Source organism: Aulonocara sp. 'chitande type north' Nkhata Bay, linkage group LG22 (genome assembly GCF_057382095.1).
Source record: "Aulonocara sp. 'chitande type north' Nkhata Bay isolate Kocher_YH1m ecotype deep benthic linkage group LG22, A_spYH_male_GT1.1, whole genome shotgun sequence".
Taxonomy (NCBI): Eukaryota; Metazoa; Chordata; class Actinopteri; order Cichliformes; family Cichlidae; genus Aulonocara; species Aulonocara sp. 'chitande type north' Nkhata Bay.
Genome location: NC_141364.1, coordinates 17,238,070 through 17,245,216, shown reverse-complemented (window position 1 = coordinate 17,245,216; position 7,147 = coordinate 17,238,070).

Sequence of the window (7,147 nt, the reverse complement as noted above, 5' to 3'; positions counted from 1 at the left end):
AAGCCGCTTTTGTTTACTCATGGCTCTTGGATAAGTGGCTTTATACCTTATTTCTTCTACACTGTTTAACAAGTAACTCTTTCTCCTATTTGCAGTGAGACTTCCTTTATATGCTGTCTGTGTGTACAACTCACAGCAAAGAAATCACGACGACCGCTGATGAATTAAACCTTTCTCCCCATCATCCACCTTTGTGGTCTTATAAAAACACAGTTACAGCAGATCTTTTAGATTTAAACTCAAACTCCTCGTGCAACTTTCAGCAGCTCTTCCTTTTTTGTGTGTCAATTATAAAAATTCACAAACGTACATCAAAGCATAATTTTTAAGTCGGGGCGTGTGTGCCGCTGACCTGGTCTGACAGAGGAGAAAATAACAACTGAATAAAGGCATTACTTGCACTGACTCTTGTGCAGCATATTGACGAGACATGAGCACAACTGTGCGTCTGCGTGTACACTGTGTGTGCCTGTGTGTCCTTGTCACAATGTGTTTGTCAGCGGGTCGTGTTGAATCTTGGTGCAGTGACAGCATCAGTTTGCTGCCTGAGAGACATCAGAGATCATGTTCGCAGAGCCACCAGCAAGGGGGCTGAGAGCTGGTGCCGGCCACAGGGACTGGGAGTAGATAATGTCAGGCAGCTCGGAGCAGGAGAAATGCAGTGGCATATGTTGTCTGACAGGGAAACGCCTGGATGTTGTCGGGCAGAGAGGGGGAGACGGTTTGGTGGCCAATGGGAGTGACAGCTGTCAGGAAGTGCTTTCTGTGTGTGTGAGAGCTACTGCTAAGAGAACCTAAGAGCTTTAGTCCTTCTAACTGAGTGTTTTCATTATAGGAAGTGCCTAAAAATGCTCTTTTGGGTGGATTAAAGGTCAGAATTTGCTCACTTGAATTTGGTTAGTTTGAAATTAAAGCTTGAAATCAGACTTGACGTCAGCTCTGTAGAAAAACATCACAATCTTGATATCATACGAAAGTTATGAGGCTTTGAGTTCTCTGATTTCATGAAGAAAAGTCTCACACATTATAATACATGAAAATAATTAAAACAATGATAAGCCACTGGGAGATTAGAGAAAAGATTCCTCTTCTATAAAATTGTAAAATTGGTAAGCAGATAATAAATACTGTCGTGAACTCCGCTGGCAAATGCTCTGCTTAAGGATAATAAAAGGTAAGATTTAATTAGTGTGTGAAAGGTGACAGCTGGGTGTGATTATTTAAACAATCAAAGTTTGATTTTAGGGTTTAAATTAAGTGCAATCAGTGTAAGCACAGAAGCAAGATGTTTCTTAAACATGCTGCTTTTTTTGGTTAGAAAATCTCAACCCTATACACACAAAGCCATAACCGGCTATTTTCAGTGATTGGACTTTAGGTCGCTAAACAGAAATTACAAACGTAATCTAAGGGGGTCACAAGATAATGTAGGACTTTAGGACTAATCCTTGGTCCCAAAATCTCCTGAAAGAGAAAATTAGGAAAGAAAGTTAGAGATGTAAAGCTAAGATGGTGTGGTGTGATGCGCAAGAGGAGGGATAGTGGACGTTGAAGATGGAGCTGTGAGGCAGGAGGAAGATCACAGAGAAGATCCACCTTTTCCTTTAACAGTAGTAAGTATAAAGTGTTACACAGAAATTTAGCAAGCATTTTTAAAACTGTTATTTCCACTTTATTTTGTATTTAACAAAACCAAACCACAGTTTTACCTGTTCAAGCCTCTTAAATCACTAAAATTAAACAGCCACAGTTTTCTATTCATGCCACGGAAAATAAATAAATGAATGAGCAAAGAAATAAATAATATTTACAACCGCTGATCTCGGCCTTATGTCGCAAACGACAGACATGTTGCATTTTACACCGTTTTTGTCACATCTTCTGCCATCTATTTGATTTTGAAACCTTTGCATGCGCTTCATGAAGCTCTGCGTTGGCTTTCTGGTTGTGGATGTTGCCATATTTCCATATAAAAGCAGGTTTTAATTTGGCCTTACAGTGCATTGCTGTGCCTCAGTTTTACATACTGAGACCCCACTGTGACAGTAATGACTAGGCAGCGGGCTAAAATACTGAGCGCTGCCTCAGACAGGTGGACACTACCGATAAGGAGATTTCCCAGCAGCCTCAGCAGGTGGTTGTAAATGTTCTGTACACCCTGATTGTTAGATCATGTGACCCGGGTCAGATATGTGATTCCTACCTGAATGCGTGCAGTCCGACTCGGTTGACGAGAAGCATCCACTAAATTGTAATAAGAAAAAAAGAAATTAATAACACAGTTCTTTGTAAACTTCTTTCACATATTAAACATGTCCCAAATATTCAGAGAGAATCCAGTCAGTCAATGAAAAAAAAAAATGTAAATAGGGAAAAAAAGGTGCATCAATTTCCATTAAGCTGGAAAGTGTTTTAAGGTAATCTACACCTTTATGAGTTTAGATTTGCATATGAGAAAAACTGCTTATAAGATGTAAGCTTGAAGTGAGGAGTGTAGAAGCTGCTCAGTTTATATATACATATATATATATATATATATATATATATATATATATATATATATAAAACACCCAGCACGCCCCTGCGGGCGGTTTATCCTTCAAGCTCGGGTCCTCTACCAGAGGCCTGGGAGCTTGAGGGTCCTGCGCAGTATCTTAGCTGTTCCCAGGACTGCGCTCTTCTGGACAGAGATCTCCGATGTTATTCCCGGGATCTGCTGGAGCCACTCGCCTAGCTTGGGAGTCACCGCACCTAGTGCTCCGATTACCACGGGGACCACCGTTACCTTCACCCTCCACATCCTCTCGAGCTCTTCTCTGAGCCCTTGGTATTTCTCCAGCTTCTCGTGTTCCTTCTTCCTGATATTGCTGTCATTCGGAACCGCTACATCGATCACTACGGCCGTCTTCTTCTGTTTGTCTACCACCACTATGTCCGGTTGGTTAGCCACCACCATTTTGTCCGTCTGTATCTGGAAGTCCCACAGGATCTTAGCTCGGTCATTCTCCACCACCCTTGGGGGCATCTCCCATTTTGACCTCGGGACTTCCAGGTTATACTCGGCACAGATGTTCCTGTACACTATGCCGGCCACTTGGTTATGGCGTTCCATGTATGCCTTGCCTGCTAGCATCTTGCACCCTGCTGTTATGTGCTGGATTGTCTCTGGGGCATCTTTACACAGCCTGCACCTGGGGTCTTGCCTGGTGTGATAGACCCCAGCCTCTATGGATCTTGTGCTCAGAGCTTGTTCTTGTGCTGCCATGATTAGTGCCTCTGTGCTGTCTTTCAGTCCAGCTTTGTCCAGCCACTGGTAGGATTTCTGGATATCAGCCACCTCCTCTATCTGCCGGTGGTACATACCGTGCAGGGGCCTGTCCTTCCATGATGGTTCCTCGTCTCCCTCCTCTTTCTTGGGTTTTTGCTGCCTGAGGTATTCACTGAGCACTCGGTCAGTTGGGGCCATCTTCCCAATGTATTCTTGGATGTTCGTTGTCTCATCCTGGACTGTGGTGCTGACACTCACCAGTCCCCGGCCCCCTTCCTTCCGCTTAGCGTACAGCCTCAGGGTGCTGGACTTGGGGTGAAACCCTCCATGCATGGTAAGGAGCTTTCTTGTCTTTATGTCAGTGGCTTCTATCTCCTCCTTTGGCCAGCCTATTACCCCAGCAGGGTACCTGATCACGGGCAGGGCGTACGTGTTGATGGCCCAGATCTTGTTCTTACCATTCAGCTGACTCCTCAGGACTTGCCTGACCCTCTGCAGGTACTTGGTGGTTGCAGCCTTTCTAGCGGCCTCTTCATGGTTCCCATTCGCCTGCGGGATCCCCAAGTACTTGTAACTGTCCTCTATGTCTGCAATGTTGCCTTCTGGTAGTTCAATCCCCTCAGTTCTGACTACCTTCCCTCTCTTTGTTACCATCCGACTACACTTCTCCAGTCCGAACGACATTCCAATGTCATTGCTGTATAGCCTGGTAGTGTGGATCAGTGAATCGATGTCTCGTTCACTCTTGGCATACAGCTTGATGTCATCCATGTACAGGAGGTGGCTGACAACTGCTCCGTTCCGTAGTCTGTATCCGTAGCCAGTCTTGTTAATGATCTCACTGAGGGGGTTCAGGCCTATGCAGAACAGCAGTGGGGACAGAGCATCTCCTTGGTAGATCCCGCACTTGATGGTGACTTGTGCTATGGGCTTGGAGTTGGCCTCTAGTGTTGTACGCCACATCCCCATTGAGTTCCTGATGAAGGCTCTTAGGGTCCCATTGATCTTGTACAATTCTAGGCATTCCAGTATCCAGCTGTGGGGCATTGAGTCATAGGCCTTCTTGTAATCAATCCAGGCAGTGCACAGGTTGGTCAGTCTGGTCTTGCAGTCTCGGCTGATTGTTCTGTCTACCAGTAGCTGGTGTTTTGCGCCTCTGGTATTCTTGCCAATTCCTTTCTGTGTCCCGCTCATGTATTGACCCATGTGCCTGTTCATCTTAGCCGATATGATGCCTGACAGGAGCTTCCATGTAGTACTGAGGCAGGTTATTGGTCGGTAGTTGGAGGGGACCGGTCCCTTCTTGGGGTCCTTGGGGATCAGGACCGTCCGGCCTTCAGTTAGCCATTCCGGGTGTCTCTCGTTAACTAGCAACTGGTTCATTTGTGCTGCCAGACGCTCGTGGAGTGCAGTCAGCTTCTTCAGCCAGTAGGCGTGAACCATGTCGGGCCCTGGTGCTGTCCAACTCTTCATACTGGAGACCCTTTCTTGGATATCTGCCACTGTGATGGTTACTGGACCCTGTTCAGGGAGGTCGCTGTGGTCTGCCCTCAGATCCTCTAGCCACTGAGCATTGCCGTTATGGGTTGCATCCTTCTCCCATATGCTCTTCCAGTATTGCTCCGTCTCCAGCCTTGGTGGTGCTGTTCTCTTATTGTTCCCTTGCCACTGAGAGTATATATATATATATATATATATATATATATATATATATATATATATATATATATATATATATATATATATATAAAAAATTATTATTTTTTTATTTTTTTTAAAGTGAAGCGTAATAGCTAAACCAAAAGAAATCAATGAAGCAGTTAATATCTCAGCCTAGCATAAGAAAGTTGTGATGCATCAATGCAAAGGATGGCAGGACACACCAAGAAGAAAGCTGTGTTGAGGCTGGCTGCTTTCTTTGTGCCTCCCAAGTTGGTATCTTACAGGATAATACAGAGGAGACTCAGTAATGACCCTGGTATTGGAGGTAAATCCACTACAGAATGACTTCAAACAAAGAAAATCTGCCTTTCAGTGTGGCCCAGTCAGAGCTAAGCACTTTAACCCAATAATGATGCTGTGCAGTGACCTCAAGATGTAGCCGTTTCCCCTGGAAGTCCTAAAATTATGGCTAAGCTCGAGCAGTTTGGTAAAGGAGGGTCTAAATCGGAGGGTTGGTTTTTTTTTGCCACATAAGCTTTTAAATAAATACATATTACTATAATTTTTGGCTTGTTATTAGCTTAATTCTATTCTGTTCTCCATGACACTGACAAAGATTAGGTCATATGTTATGACCGTTTCATGCAGGAATCCTGGTGATTTTAAGTGGTTTGTTTACATCAGGAGGTTTTTACAGGAGTGTGAACTTTAAGTTTACAGTGTTCTTAATCAACAAGGAAATCCTCAACTGTCTGCAAACACAAGACCTCAAATACAGTGAAATACAAGTTATTTGGGCCATGATATGAAGCTATTCTATATGTAGTAAAGACAGCGTGTGACAGGCCAGGTAGAGACACACAGGACAGAAGAAGGCATATCCATCAGATTAACACACAGTAATGTCTTCCTGGTCTGGCTCCCAGCATCAGTGATTTATCAATGCAAAGCTAATAGCATCAATATGAATCTAACTAAAAATCAATATTTCATTATCTAATTGTTAGTGGGAATGAAGAAGGATGATTGCAGGAGATGGCGTTTGAGAGCATCTGGAGTTCACAGAGACATCTGGAGGACAAACTCGAGCAGTAACTGCACACTTAGTTATGACACACTTCCAAAGGGTAGGGGGTGAAAAAAAATGAATGTATGTGCCTTTAATGTAGTAAAACACTAACAACAAACAGGGAAAAATCCAATGATTTGTTGCAAAATGCTACCGCAAGGTTAAAACAGAGTCACCACCTTACATTTCATCAAACAGATCCCCGCCTCATCCCCACACATACACCCACAAGCTGCAGTCTGAACCATCCATTAAAAATACTGAAATCAAACCAACACAATCATCTCGGACCTCCTACATCCATCACTCCTGGCAAATGGGGGTGTGCTGGCAAAAGTCAATATGATGCAATTTGGTAACAAAGATGCATAAAATGAATCAGCTTAATCCTTTCAGTCACTCTGACACAAGGACGTCACATCTTTAAGACCACTGTTTCACTAACCTCATTAATTGCTTAAAATTGTTTCTGCTTGTTTCCACTAATCAGGTTCGATTTGCATCTGGAATACAAAGTGAGCACTGCAGTTACCATCTCAGAGGGTAAAGAGCATCCCAGCACCTTTAACTTACGATTACTGGAAAAACACTTTTTCACATTGTCACCTAATTTCATAAAAAAAAAAAAAAAGAAAATAAAGAAAGACCCAAACATCTACAGACACAAAATATAAATAGCTATTCTAGAACTGTTTGGAGGGTACACGCATGCATAGGAGGTGCCCACTATAAGGGCACCCCCTATGCATGCACGCACAACGCCTCAGAGTGTACACAAATGTCTCGGACCCTCGCATATTTGCCACTGGAGAAAGTAGACCACTGGCATAAGGCTGTCAGTTCCAGACCCCCAACACAGAGCAGTACCTCCTTACATGGTCCTGTTTTACTTTGAAAAAATAAACCTAATTCTTATGTGGTCCGGTGTACAAGCCTTTGTCAGGGAGTTTAGTGTTTAACTCTCTGTACATATACATTAATACACATTTTCGTGTTGTGTGATGGGGAATCATTTGTAAGCAGGTACGTCATCTGTTGTTTTGCAGATCTTTAAACGATTCTCTTAAACGAAAAACATCCCTGAGTTTCTGGTTTTTGCCCTCCAGCTTCTCTTTTCATTTTTATTTCTCTGTGTCAACACGGGAAAA